General features: G+C 55.0%; 1 protein-coding gene across 2 annotated transcripts in view; it reads left to right on the top strand.

Moving 5' to 3' along the window:
- Positions 1–14560, top strand: part of TDRD7 (tudor domain containing 7) — a 1293444-nt gene that overhangs the window by 1046469 nt on the left and 232415 nt on the right. The window lies entirely within an intron of this gene.

Below are 14560 nucleotides of genomic sequence, written 5' to 3' on the forward strand. Positions count from 1 at the left end.
GCGGTGGTTGCAGCTCATCTGTGCAGATCATGAGTTCCAGTCTTCCCCTGTCTCGATGACTGGCTGTTGAAGGCAGGCTCGCCCTAGACTGTTGTTTCCCATCTCCAGACTACGGCGGATTTCCTGCATTTGCTGGATTCACTATCAATGTGCCGAAGTCGCACCTTATTACATCTCATACGCTCCTTTTACTTGGAGCGGTTCTGGACACAGTACAGTGTTGGGTCTATCTTCCCAAGCAGCGAGTCCAGGATATTCAGGCTATGATACCAATGTTCCAGCCTCTATCCCAGATTTCGGTGAGAATCACCCTGAGGCTTCTGGGCTTCATGGCCTCCTGCATCCCGCTGGTAGATTATGCCAGATGGCATATGTGGGCTTTGCAGTGGGACCTGAAGTTCCAGTGGGCGCAGCATTGGGAGATCTTTCCAATGTCGTCCTAATCTTGGTGGGTACTGCAAGTCTGTTGCAGTGGTGGCTCACAAACCAGGATTTGGTCAGCGGCAGATCGCTCTCCCTTCCCCAACCAGAGTTCACAGTAGTGATTGATGTATCACGTCTGGAATGGGGCGGCTACATGGGGGAGGCAGAGATCAGTGGCGACTGGTCTCTGGGAAGACCGGGCTCCGCAGCGATTCGTCTTGCACTGAAGGCATTCCTTCCCTCTGTCAAAGGAAGATCAGTGCAGGTGTTCATGGATAACACCACCGCCATGTGGTACTGCAACAAACGAGGGTGGGGTCGTGGATCCTATGTCAACAGGCTTTTCGCCTTTGGACATGGCGGAAACATCAGGACATATCCCTGGTGGTTCAACACCTGGCAGGTTCCCTGAACGCCAGGGAAAACAAGCTCAGCCCCCGGTGCATGATGGGTTGCGAATGGCATCTTATTTCGGAGGTGCTGCAAGGTCTCTTTCAGCAGTAGGGAGAGCCTTGGTTATATCTATTCGCCACCGAAGAGGAGACACTGTGTCAGCAGTTGTGCGCGTTGGAGTTTCCAAGGCAGCACTCGCTCGGTGACGCCTTTCGTCGTGAGTGAAATTGTGGACTTCTGTACGCCTTTCTGCTTGTACCACTTCTACCCAGAGTGCTGAAGAAGATCAAGCGCGACCAAGTAATTCTTGTGGCTCTGGACTGGGCACGAACAGTCTGATACCCCGAGCTCTTGAGCATAGCCATCGATCCTCCGATCAGACTGCCTCTTCGAGAGGATCTTCTGTTGCAGCAGCAGGGGACAGTCCTCCACTCAAACCTGTCCATTCTTCACCTTCGTGTGTGAAGATTGAGCAGGGACAGTTGACCGCTATCGTTCTTCCTCCCCAAGTCTGTAATGTCATCTTGCCAGCCAGGCGTCCCTCCACCAAAATGGTATACGCCTGTAGATGGAACAAATTTGTGACATGGTGCACAGCAAAGGCTGTGGATCCCCTTTATGCTACTCTTTCAGAGGTTCTCCTCTTCATTCTTTCCTTGGCCCAGCAGGGCTCTGCTCTGGGCACTCGTAAGGGCTGTCTTTTGGCCATTTCAGCCTTTCTTCGCATTTCTGATCAGCCTTCTCTTTTAAAGACCCCAATTTTTTTATAGATTCCTGAAGGACATTACTCATCTTTTTCCTCCTCCTCCTTTTGTAATGCCCCAGTGGGACTTGAACCTTGTGCTCTCTTATCTTATGTGTGCTACATTTGAGTAACTACATAATTGTCCTCTTCGTCTCACTTTGAAGACTGCTTTCTTGCTTGCCATCACCTCTGCCCGCACAGTGAGTGAGCTTCAGGCTATATCTTCTAAACCTCCCTTTCTTGCAGTCCATCCAGACAAAGGTTATTTCCGTCCACATAGGTCAGCCCATCGCATTGCCCTCTTTCTTCCCGCCTCCACACCCTTCCAAAGAGGAAGAGAGACTCTAGCACCTGGACCCAAAGTGTGCGCTGTCTTTCTACCTTGACTGCACAAAAGACTTCCGGGTGGACGATCAAATCTTCATGGTTTATGTGAGCGCTAAGAAAGGTTGGGCAGTGCACAAACGTACCATCTCTCAATGGGTTGTCCATTGTATCAAGATCTGTTATTCTTTGGATAAAAAGGAACCTCCAGTGGGACTGCGTGCCCACTCTAACAGAGCGACGGCAACCACTACTGCTTTGGTACTCAGAGTTCCCTTACTTGGCATCTGTCAGCTAACCATGTGGACATCCTTGCACACGTTCAAGCATTACTGCCTGGACAGCCAAGACTGAAGACACCGCTTTTTCGGCCTTTCTGTTCTCCAGGACTTCCTGGTCTGAACTTAGTTTGCAAACCCACCACCGGGGATGGATTTGCTGGGGTATCTATTCTAAGGTAAGGAATCTACGGTCTCTTGCAGATGGGCAAGTTACTTGCCTTCAGTAACAATGTATCTGTAAGAGACACATGTAGTTATAGATTCCTTACCGCCCCACAACCATCCTCCTCTTTCTGCGAACTGACTCCTAGGGATAAGGGCTCCCTTACAGGGCCCTGGTTTTGTGCACCAGTGGTCAGCGTCTTGCATGGATCTGCGCTTCTGGAGTGGAAAGTCGTGTCAGAACTGACACCAGCGTGCAGGGGCGGCGTCTAAGTAGACACAGCGACGTCATCCCAGCAACCATGACAGCGAACGCGGAGTCGACCGACGTGCAGGGGTACTGCTAAGAAAGTTTTTTTCCAGATCCAGTCTCACGCCTGGGGGTAATTCTAAGGTAAGGAATCTTTAACTACTAATGTCTCTTACAGATACATCGTTACCGAAGGTAAGTAACTTGTTGGATCCTGCCACTTCCGCTGCTATTTCTCTTTCTGCTGCTTTGCTTACTTCTTCTCATGCTACTTTTGCCTCTTCTGCTTCACCTGCTTTTTCCCTTCACTCTGGCATTAGAGCAGAGTTCAGCCATTATTAAGAATAATATTGCTACAGTGACCAAATGGATAGTTTCAGTCTGGATGCCCTTGCCTTCGATTTACACTCCTGGTAATGGTAGTCTGTAACTGGCTTTGGTGATCTAGCTTTCCCCAGAGTCTATAATCCTGTGTTTGCTTAGCATCTGCCATTTTCTATACTTATGGCTGTTTGGCCCCTCTCTCTCTCTCTGAGGTTGCTGCAGTTTAGGCTCCAGTGCATCTTTCCTTTAACTCTTTGTCCATTGTTGGTATGCCATGGAAAAAGGGGTGATCTGAAAGAGACACGTTAGTATTAGATTCCTTACCTTAGAATATCCCCAGGCGTCAGACTGGATCCGGAAAATTTTGCGTAGCAGTACCCTTGCGCGTCGGTAGGCGTCGTCTGCGGCTCCGCGTCCGTCGTCGGCGCCGTGATGACGTCGTCGGAGTACTTAGACGCCGCCTCCGCGTGCTGACGTCAGTTCTTCTTTTTTCCGCGCCAGCAAGCGCAGATCTGGAAAAAGCAGTAACCCTAGTCACTTTTTGACTAACCTTTTTGATCCTTTTTGATCCTATTTAGAGTCTCTCGACTCCGACACGGTGCCTTTAGGGATGCCCGGCTTCAAACCTTGTGACGATTGCGACCGGCTGATGTCGGTCACGGATCCTCACCGCGTCTGTTTGTCGTGTTTGGGCGTCGACCACGACGACAAGGCCTGCTCCGACTGCCGGGCCCTCTCTTCGAAAGCCAGGCGGGAGCGGTCCCGTAGGCGCCTCGAACTCCGGCAGTCGGTCCCGCGCCGTGAGAGGTCCCGATCCCATGGGAGGTCGAGGGACAGGTCGCGGGCTCGGAGCCATCACACCTCCGGGAGTAGGCCGCACTCCTCCAGGTCGAAGTCGTCGTCAGGTAAGAGGCACAAGAAGTCCAAGCGGCGTCATCGCTCCTCGGACTCCCCCCCGACGCTCGCACGATGCGGCCGGGGGTTCGGGTGACACCGCCCACGCAGCTCCGTCGGAGTCGCGGGCGCCGCGTGCAGCCCCATACCCTACGGTCCCTGGGCTCAACGTGACGCCGGAGGAGATCGAGCGCTTCCTCATGGCCATGAGGAACTCTCTCCTCCGACGGGCTCCGCGGCGCCTTCGGGCCCAGCGGACCCGTCTGGGGGCCCTAGCGGGTCGGCGGCTCCGGCCCCGATGCCGTCGGGTGCTTTGGCCCCGACGCCGCCGACGCCTTCGGGCCCGGCGCCGCAGGTCCCCGTTATCCCGACGCCGCCGGTGCCTTCGGGCCCAGCGCCGAGGGGTCCAGTTGTTCCGATGCCGCCGGCGCCTTCGGGCCCGGCGCCACAAGATGCCGCTGGTCCTCCTTCGGGATCTGGTTCGTCGCCGGTGGATCTGACGACCTCCCCGGCGTCGGACCCTCAGGTGTCGCCTCCGGCGCCGGCCTCGGGCGGCGCCGTCCCCGGTTCCACCTTCGTTCCTGTTCCGGCATCGGGACGGCCCCGATGGGCGCCGCTCCAGACACCGGTTGGAGAGTTCTCTCTCTACGAGCAGGCCCCATTGGATGAGAACCCTGAATTTCAGGAGATGGGTGATGAAGAGGACTGGGAGGGGTCTGAGGACCCTCTGACCAGGGAGTGTCAGTCTCATGAGGACTGGACAGGAGACCTTGGGGAGGCCAGTGGCCTGGACACCTCTCTAGACACTGGTTTTGTCTCCCCTCCTTCCGTGGCATCGGAGGAGGGGGCAACTTATAGTGTGGTGCTGATGAGGGCTGCCAAGGCCTTGGGCCTTGAGCACCCCGTCGCGGCCGTGAGGACTAACCTCCTCACTGAGGTCCTTAAACCGCAGTCCAGCTCGGCCGAGCCTCTGCTACCTTTTAATGAGGCCTTGACCGACGTTCTGCTGGGCACTTGGTCCAAGCCCGCTACGGGTTCGCCCGTAGATAGGAACGTGGCCAGACGCCACCGCCCAGCCCCGGGCGACCCATGTTTCCTGTCCTTCCACCCTACCCCCGAGAGCCTGGTCATCCAGGCCTCCAATTCCCAGACCGCATTCCCGTCCGCCCCCCCGGACCGGGAATCCAAGAGGTATGACCAGTATGGGAAGAAGATCTTCTCATCACTTAGCCTCGGCCTGCGGTCTTCTAACACCGCCTGCCTTTTGGGGCGTTACACCCACTCTGTGTGGGATAAGGTCGCGGAAGTGCTGCCAGAGTGTCCGTTGGAGGTACGGGCCAAACTCGGCCAAGCCCTTGTGGAGGGCCGGGATGCAGCGAAATACTCTATTAGGTGTGGGCTGGATACCACCGACTCGCTAGGCAGAGCGATGGCTACGACGGTGGCGGTCAGACGCCACGCCTGGCTGAGGTCCGCCAACTTCTCGGCAGATGTCCAGAACACACTTATGGACATGCCGTTCGATGGCCGTCGCCTCTTTGGCGACAAGGCAGACCATGCGCTTGAGCGTTTTAAGGACTCCAGGGCTACGGCCAAGTCCTTAGGCCTTTCGGGCCAGCGCCAGCAACCGGCTGCCTATCACTCCTTTCGTGGCCACGGAAGGGGTGCGCCCACACGCGCCGCCAGCCACGCACCGCAGGGCAATACCCAACGCGGTGGCGGCCGTGGGAACCGCCGTCCGGGCGGTCGGGGGCAACGGCGAGGTCAGTCCACTCCTTCCCCCGCAGCATCCGCCTCGAAACCCTCCTAGTCCGTGCTTCCAGGCCCATGTGACGCCAGTGGGGGGCAGGGTTCGCCATCACCACCTCCACTGGCGCACCGTCACTTCGGACAGGTGGGTGCTGCAAATCGTCCGAAGGGGCTACTCCCTCCCCTTCGAGGCGACTCCTCCAGCCATGCCACCGCAGAACCACCGTGTATCGGGGGATCACTTGCGACTTCTGCAGGAGGAAGTTACGGCCCTCTTGGCCAAGGGGGCCATCGAGCGCGTTCCTGGGCCAGAAGTAGGGTGTGGTTGTTACTCCCACTACTTCCTGGTACCCAAGAAGGGCAAAGGGGGCCTACGCCCTATCTTGGACCTACGGAACGTCAACGGCTTCCTCCGGAAGGAGAAGTTCAAGATGCTGACACTGGCTCAGGTCCTTGCTGCCCTGGACCCAGGAGACTGGATGGTAGCGTTGGACTTGCAGGACGCTTATTTTCATATCCCCGTCCTGCCTGCCCACCGGCGCTACCTGCGGTTCATGGTGGGCCACGAGCACTTTCAGTTTACCGTGCTCCCCTTCGGCCTTACCAGCGCCCCACGGGTGTTCACGAAAGTGATGGCGGTGGTCGCAGCTCATCTGCGTCGGTTAGGGGTTTCAGTCTTCCTCTACCTCGACGACTGGTTGTTGAAGGCGGGCTCACCCCAGACAGTCGTCAGCCACCTCCAGACGACGGCAGACCTCCTGCACCAGCTGGGGTTTTCCATCAATGTGCCGAAGTCGCACCTGTGTCCCTCTCAGAAGCTCCTCTTCATCGGAGTGGTTCTGGACTCGGCGCGGTTTCGGGTTTATCCACCCGAACAGCGGGTCCGGGATATTCAGGCTCTGATTCCCATCTTTCAGCCGTTATCCCGGGTCTCGGTCAGGTTGACGCTGCGGCTTCTGGGGCTGATGGCCTCCTGCATCCTACTGGTGCATCACGCCAGGTGGCGGATGCGGGCTCTGCAGTGGGACCTGAAGTTTCAGTGGGCCCAGCATCAGGGCAACCTATCCGACCACGTCCTGATCTCGGAGGGCACTGTGAGACAGCTGCAGTGGTGGCTTACGGACCGCGATTGGGTCAGCGGCAGATCCCTCTCCCTACCCCAACCGGAGCACGTAGTTGTGACGGACGCGTCCCTCCAGGGCTGGGGGGGCCACATGGGAGAGGCGGAGATCAGAGGCCTCTGGTCTCCGGCGGAGGCCCGGCTCCACATCAACCTGTTGGAGCTCAGGGCGATTCGTCTGGCACTGAAGGCATTCCTCCCCTCTGTCCGTGGGAGTGTAGTGCAGGTGTTCACGGACAACACCACCGCCATGTGGTACTGCAACAAACAGGGCGGTGTGGGGTCGTGGATCCTTTGTCAAGAGGCTCTTCGCCTTTGGCAATGGCTGGAACGCCAGGGCGTGACCCTGGTGGCTCAACACCTGGCAGGTTCTCTGAACGCCAGGGCGGACGAGCTCAGCCGTCGGTGCATGATGGATCACGAATGGCGTCTGAACTCGGACGTGGCGCAAGGCCTCTTTCAGCGATGGGGAGAGCCTTGGTTAGATCTATTCGCCACCGAAGAGAACGCGCAATGTCATCAGTTCTGCGCGTTGGAATTTCCAAGGCGGCACTCGCTCGGAGACGCTTTTCGTCGCGTGTGGAGTTGCGGTCTGTTGTACGCCTTTCCGCCTATACCACTTCTGCCCAGAGTGCTGAAGAAGATCAAGCGCGACCGGGCCCAAGTCATCCTTGTGGCTCCGGACTGGGCTCGAAGGTACTGGTATCCAGAGCTACTCAGTCTGTCAGTCGATCCCCCGGTTCGTCTGCCTCTTCAGGAGGACCTTCTGTCGCAGCAGCAGGGGACGGTCCTCCACCCGAACCTGTCCAGTCTCCACCTCCATGCTTGGAGATTGAGCGGCGACAGTTGAGGCCATTTGACTTGCCTCCTGAAGTCTGTAACATCATTCTGGCAGCCAGGCGTCCCTCCACAAAGTCGGTATACGCCTGCAGGTGGAACAGATTTGTGGCATGGTGCACAGCAAAGGCTGTGGATCCTCTTTCTGCCCCTCTTTCTGAGGTTCTTCTCTTCCTTCTTTCTCTTGCCCAGCAGGGCTCTGCTCTGGGCACTCTCAAGGGCTACCTTTCTGCCCTTTCAGCCTTTCTCAGGCTACCTGATCAGCCTTCTTTGTTCAAGTCCCCTATTGTAAATAGATTTCTTAAGGGCATCACTCACACGTTTCCTCCTGTTCCGTTTGTGATGCCTCAGTGGGACTTGAACCTGGTTTTAACATTCCTGATGTGCGCTCCCTTTGAGCCACTTCACAACTGTCCTCTTCGCCTTCTGACTTTGAAGACTGCTTTCCTGGTTGCCATCACCTCTGCCAGGAGAGTGAGTGAGCTCCAGGCTCTATCTTCTAAACCTCCTTTCCTCTCTGTCCATCCGGACAAGGTTGTTCTGAGGACTCGTCCTTCTTTCCTGCCCAAGGTTGTCACGGCCTTTCACATCGGGCAGTCTATCACTTTGCCAACCTTCTTTCCGCCACCGCATCCCTCTAAAGAGGAAGAGCGGCTCCATCGTCTGGACCCAAAACGTGCGCTCTCATTCTATTTGGATCGCACACGTCAGTTCCGGGTGGATGACCAACTCTTTGTTGGTTACGTGGGCGCTAAGAAGGGGAAAGCGGTACACAAGAGGACCATCTCCCGGTGGATCATCTTGTGTATCCAGGCATGCTACTCCTTGGCTAGGAAGGAGCCCCCTGCTGGATTGCGGGCTCATTCCACCCGAGCCACGGCTACTACCACTGCCCTGGGCAGGGGTGTGCCCTTACAAGACATTTGTCAGGCAGCTACGTGGGCATCGCTGCACACGTTTGCAAGACACTACTGCCTGGACAGCCAAGTCCGGAGGGATGGCTTTTTTGGCCGTTCCGTCCTCCAGGACTTTCTGGTGTGAGTATTGGTTCGCAGACCCACCACCGGGGTTGGTATTGCTGGGGTATCTATTCTAAGGTAAGGAATCTAATACTAACGTGTCTCTTTCAGATGCACAAGTTACTACTTGTGTAACGATATATCTGTAAGAGACATTAGTTAGTATTAGATTCCTTACCGACCCACCCATCCTCCCCATTCTGCGAACCAATACCTAGGGTTAGGGTTGTCCCCTTCAGGGCCCTAGTTTCACTGGCACCAGTGTTGGTTTTTGGCAAAGCTCTGCGTTTCTGGCGCGGAAAAGCTGTGTCTAAGAACTGACGTCAGCACGCGGAGGCGGCGTCTAAGTACTCCGACAACGGACGCGGAGCCGCAGACGACACCTACCGACGCGCAAGGGTACTGCTACGCAAAATTTTCCGGATCCAGTCTGGCGCCTGGGGATATTCTAAGGTAAGGAATCTAATACTAACTAATGTCTCATACAGATATATCGTTACACAAGTAGTAACTTGTGCATCTGCGTCATTATCCTGGTGATTACTTGTATAGCAGAAGTTTACAGCCTCTGCTTGCAGATCCTGATCACAATACTTATATGCAAACGTGTAGGGTTCAGATGATACCCCACCACTCAGATGACTATCGTGGTGAGTCAAATATGTGGCAATCGTTTATCACGTGACATGCAAAAAACTCATTCATAAATATGTGCAGTTTCTACTGTCTTGAGCATGGGGATTTTTATTGTCCCACACTCCCTCCACATCACTGGGTCACTACTGTTTTTACCGAGGGTAAGATCCTCCTGGTGGAGGCTGCATACCGAAAACAAACCCGATGATTATGCACACACGTGTCTGAAGAGCGGAGAATCAAGATATACCGCTTACCACGCTACCCTACACGTGCATGAGGGTTTAATTTGGAGACACCGTTGTTCGATCTCCTGCATACCCTGGTTCACGCAGGACAAGTGATCCCTCCCTTTTGATTATTTCCATTTGTTCCCCTTCAAGAGATTTCATCTTCTTTTTGTTGGTGTCAGGCTATTACCCCCAAGGCTCTTTGGTTCTACTCTATTTGCTGCTACTATCTAGGCATTCACTCTTTCTTCTGGGCACAGCTGTGATTGATAGTGCCCAAAGTTGTGTAGAGGTACGTCCCTCAGACTAGGCTTCTGTCTTGTTCTGATGATAATGCTGTGTGGGGTTACCAATCGATTAATATGTTGAGGAATTCCTCAGAAGAAAAAGTTTCCTTTAGTACCGATCCCTGGTTACATTTATCTGCCTGCAGATTTCTCACTTACCCTCCTAACTGTTGAGTGGGTACTGTACTAAAGATATTCAGTTTTTTGCACTAAATGCCTTTTAAATTGTCAGACGTTTCTTCGCCTCCAAAGAGTTGCTATGAAAAGGACAAAAATGTATCTCAGACTGCTGACTTGCACCATAGATGGCACAGTGACATCAAATCAAGCTAGATGTCGGAGCTGACTTGGACCCAAGGTTTCACATGCCAGTGGGGAAAGCTTTTGTAATTTTCTTCTGATTCTTTCTGGTACCTGCAGGAGACTCATTCAATGAGACGGCTGGGAGCTCATTACAAAAAGAAAGTAACTTGTTCATCTCTATCGCACCTCCCAATTATCTCTCATAGTAACCTTTCACAGTAGCACATTGCCACTATTTCAAAATATTGCCACCTCTTTGTCTCTCATAGTAATACTCACAGAAATGTTTACAATAATACCATTTACATCAATAAATATAATTAAGTACATTACATTTCCTGGTATTTCACATCTGCCTTATCTCGTCTTCCTCTTTCAAGATCATGCTCATTTGTGAATTCTTCAATGTGGACTTAATCAGGGGCTGTTTCCCAGTATCTTGATCTTTACTAGCTCTCCTCCTGAACCTCTCCCTTTTTCCTATTAAATTCCCTGCAGCTTCATCTTTTCCTCTTAGCAATGTTTTCATTTTAGTTTACATATCTCCAATCACTGCCATTACTGCAGCTCAATCAAGCGGGCTCCCTTTCTCCAATTCACCTCTCCTCATGTACATTTCTCTTTGCACACTAAACCATAATCCTGCAGCTATTCCCTCTCAAATGACCTTCTACTGCCCCTCCCCATCATCCATTGTTCCAGTTCTGTTGCAGCTTCTTTCTCTTATTCCAGCAAATCCATTCTCCTGCACTGTTCTTCTCCCAAGATATCCCCTGTGCCCCACTCCAACCCAAACTGCACTACCATTTTCACTCCTCTCCTGCATGTGTCATAATTTATTTATTTCCTAACAGCTCTTTTAGACTGTCCCACAGCTACGCTTCAGCAACACTCCTATAACTTTTCTTGCTCCCTCACCTGCTACAAATAGTCTTATTTCCAATCACCTCTCCTCTTGTAGCTCTTCTTACTCCCTGTTGAACCCTTGATGTAGCATTTTTAGTTTGTAACTGCTTTTCCTGGAACTCGTCTTGCTCCGCGTTACCTTTACTACAAAACAGATGCATTTGTAAAGCGCGCTACCTACCCGTGAGGGTCTTAAGGCGCTTGGGGGGGGGGGGGGGGGGGGGGGGGGGCTGCTACTGATCGAAGAGCCAGGTCTTGAGGAGTCTTCTGAAGGCTGACAGGTCCTGGGTCTGTCATAGGTTGGTGGGCATAGTGTTCCAGGTCTTGGCGGCGAGGAAGGAGACGGATCTGCCGCCGGCGGTTGTTTTTCGTGTGCGAGGTACTGTGACAAGGTTGGCGGAGCGGAGGCTGCGGGTGGGGGTGTGGAAGTTGAGTCGGTGGTTGAGGTAGACTGGTCCGGCGTTGTGGAGGGCCTTGTGTGCGTGGATGAGCAGTTTGAAGGTGATCTTCTTGTTGACGGGGAGCCAGTGCAGGTCTCTCAGGTGTGTTGTGATGTGGTTGCGTCGCGGGATGTCGAGGATCAGTCGTGCCACGGCGTTCTGGATGCGTTGCAGCCGCTTCAGGAGCTTGGTTGTTCCTGCATAGAGGGCGTTCCCGTAGTCCAGTCTGCTGGTGATGAGGGCATGAGTGACGGTCTTACTGCTGACGGGTGGATCCATTTGAAGATTCTGCGGAGCATATGGAGGGTGTTGAAGCAGGATGCGGAAACTGCGTTGACTTGCTTGGTCATGGAGAGGGTGGAGTCTAGGATGATCCCCAGGTTGCGTGCGTTGTTGGTGGGTTTTGGGGCTGCTCCTAGTGAAGTAGGCCACCAGGAGTTGTCCCAGGCGGAGGAGTTGGGGCCGATGATGAGGACCTCCATTTTGTCTGAGTTCAGCTTCAGTCTGCTGTGCTTCATCCATTCGGCGACGGCCTTCATTCCTCTGTGAAGGTTGGCTTTGGCGGTGTGGGGGTCTCCGGTGAGGGATATGATCAGCTGGGTGTCGTCGGCATAGGAGATGATGTTGAGGCTGTGTTGTCGTGCGACGTGGGCGAGTTGTGCCATGTAGATGTTGAACAGCCTCGGGCTGAGGGAGGATCCCAGTGGGACGCCGCAGATGATCTTGGTGGTCTTGGAGCGAAAGGGAGGGAGGTGGACGCTCTGGGTTCTGCCGGTGAGGAAGGATGCGGTCCAGGCCAGGGCCTTCTCTTGGATTACGGAGTCATGGATGCGTGCTGCTAGAGTGTGGTGGCAGCCCGTGTTGAAGGCTGCTGATAGGTCTAGAAGGATGAGGGCAGCTTTTTATCCTGATGTCGGTGGCGGCGATGAGGGCGGTGTCGGTGCTGTGGTTGCTGCGGAAGCCTGACTGAGATAGGTCCAGGATGTTGTTGTCTTCTAGGTAGCGGGTGAGCTGTCTGTTGACGATCTTTTCCGTGACTTTCGCCGGGAAGGGGAGCAGGGAGATGGGACGGAATTTCTTGAGGTCCTTGGGGTCCGCCTTGGGTTTCTTTAGTAGGGCGTTGATCTCTGCATGCTTCCAGCTCTCCGGGAAGGTTGCTGTCTCGAAGGAGGAGTTGATTATTTTCCGGAGCTGGGGTGCGATGGTTGCGCTAGCTTTGTTGAAGACGTGGTGGGGGCATGGGTCAGATGGGGATCCGGAGTGTATGGAGTTCATGGTCTTGATGGTGTCTTCGTCGCTGACGTTGGTCCAGGCGGCTGGTGCAGGTTGAGGTCGTAGGGCTGTTTGTCTCGGCGGTGGGTGTGGGGGTGTCTGAGTTGAAGCTGTCGTGGATGTCTATGATCTTGTGGTGAAAGAAGGTGGCCAGTGAGTCACATAGGTCCTGTGAAGGTGGGATGCCGTTGGTGTTGGATCTGGGGTTGGAGTCTTCTGTCATGATGCTGAAGAGCTCTTTGGAGTTGTGTGCGTTGTCTAGGCGGTCCTCTTGGCGGTCCTGATGAGTTGGTGGTGTTTGCGGGTGGCGTTCTTGTGGGCTGTGTAGCTGTCTGGTGCACGGTCATGGAGCCATTTCTTCTCCAGCTTCCGACAGGTGTGTTTGGAGGTCTTCGGTGAACCACGCAGCTTTCTTGTTGGTGTGGTTGGTTGCGGAGGTCTTGAGTGGGGAGAGGGAGTCGGCGCAGTTGTTGATCCACTGATTCAGGTTGGTAGCGGCGGTGTCGGGGTCGGTGGGGACGGCGGGTGGTCTCAAGGTGAGGGTGGTGGTAAGTTGGTCCATGGTGACTTTGCCCCAGCAGCGGCGTGGCAGCTCTTGGGTGCGGTCGTGTGTGGCGGGTTTCCTGAAGGTGAAGTGGACGCATCTGTGGTCGGTCAAGTGGGGCTCGGTGATGTGACTGAAGGAGACGTGGGGACTTGCTGAGAAGATGGGGTCCGGCGGCGTGGGTGAGAGACGTCACAAGCTGTTTGAGTCAGAGGTTGGCGAGGTTGTCGATGAGGGCGGTGGAATTGGCGTCATTGTTGTTCTCGAGGTGGAAGTTCAGGTCCCCGAGGAGGATGTAGTCTGTGGAGGCGATGGCGTGGGTGCTGATGAGGTCGGCGCTGGTGTCGCCGAAGTGTGGTCGGGGTCCGGGTGGTCTGTAGATGATTGTTCCTCTGAGGGTGGTGTTGGGGTCGGTGTGGATCTGGAAGTGCATGTGCTTGGCGGTGGTGAGGGTGTCCTCGGTGTTGGTCGAGACTCTGAGGGTGTCTTTGTGGATGATGGCGATTCCTCCTCCCACTCCGTTGGCGCGGTCTCTGCGGGAGATCTTGTAGCCTTCTGGGATGGCTATGGCGACGTCTGGTGCCGAGGTGGTGTTCAGCCAGGTCTCCGTCAGGAAGGCGACGTCCGGGTTGGTCGAGTCTAGGAGGTCCCAGAGTTCGATGGCGTGCTTGTGGGCGGATCGGGTGTTGAGGAGGATGCAACGGAGGTGGTTGGGTTCTCTGGTTGATGGTTTTGCGGGCCGGATGCTGGTGAAGCTGCAGTTCCGGCAGGTGAAGGGCCCTTGGGTGTGCTTCGGGGTGGCCCGGTAGCAGGAGTGGTCACGTCCGATGTTGAGTGCGTGGAGGGTGCTGGAGTCGTAGTGCAGTTTGGTCTTGTGGCAGTTACGGGGTCCAGGGGTTCTGGCACTGGGGCGCGGTCCAGGTGCGGTCGGTGCGCCAGCGGCTCGCTCGCTGCGCTTCCGCGCAGCGACCTCCGTAAGAGGCAAAGTGGGAGGGAGGAGCAGCTGGGAGGCAGGAGCAGGGCGGTCAATGGGCGAAGGGACAGAGAAGGCAAAAGGGGGCGGGGCCGCAGGGGAGCAGTGGCGGAAAGCGAGGAGTGGGGGGGGGGCACAGGGGGCAAGGGGCGCAGTGGATGGCACCAGGAAAGAAGAAGAAAATAGCAAAAAAAGAAGGAAGCAATACAGGGGTTACCAGGGGCACAGGCACAACAGCAGAGGGCTCCAGGGAGCGGAAGTGAATCACGAGCGCACAGGTGGAGCCGTGCGGCGTGTGGGGTGACCAGAGCTTGTGGGGTGACCAGCTGCCCCTTCAGTTCTCCATTCTTTGTCACCTCTTCTACTGCACCAGCCATTTCCCCGCCTGCAATTTTCCCTATAAACTCAAAGAATTGAGAAGTTTAGATTTGAGTCTTTACCATACCTG

Source organism: Lissotriton helveticus, chromosome 2_1 (genome assembly GCF_964261635.1).
Source record: "Lissotriton helveticus chromosome 2_1, aLisHel1.1, whole genome shotgun sequence".
In the NCBI taxonomy this organism is placed as follows: Eukaryota; Metazoa; Chordata; class Amphibia; order Caudata; family Salamandridae; genus Lissotriton; species Lissotriton helveticus.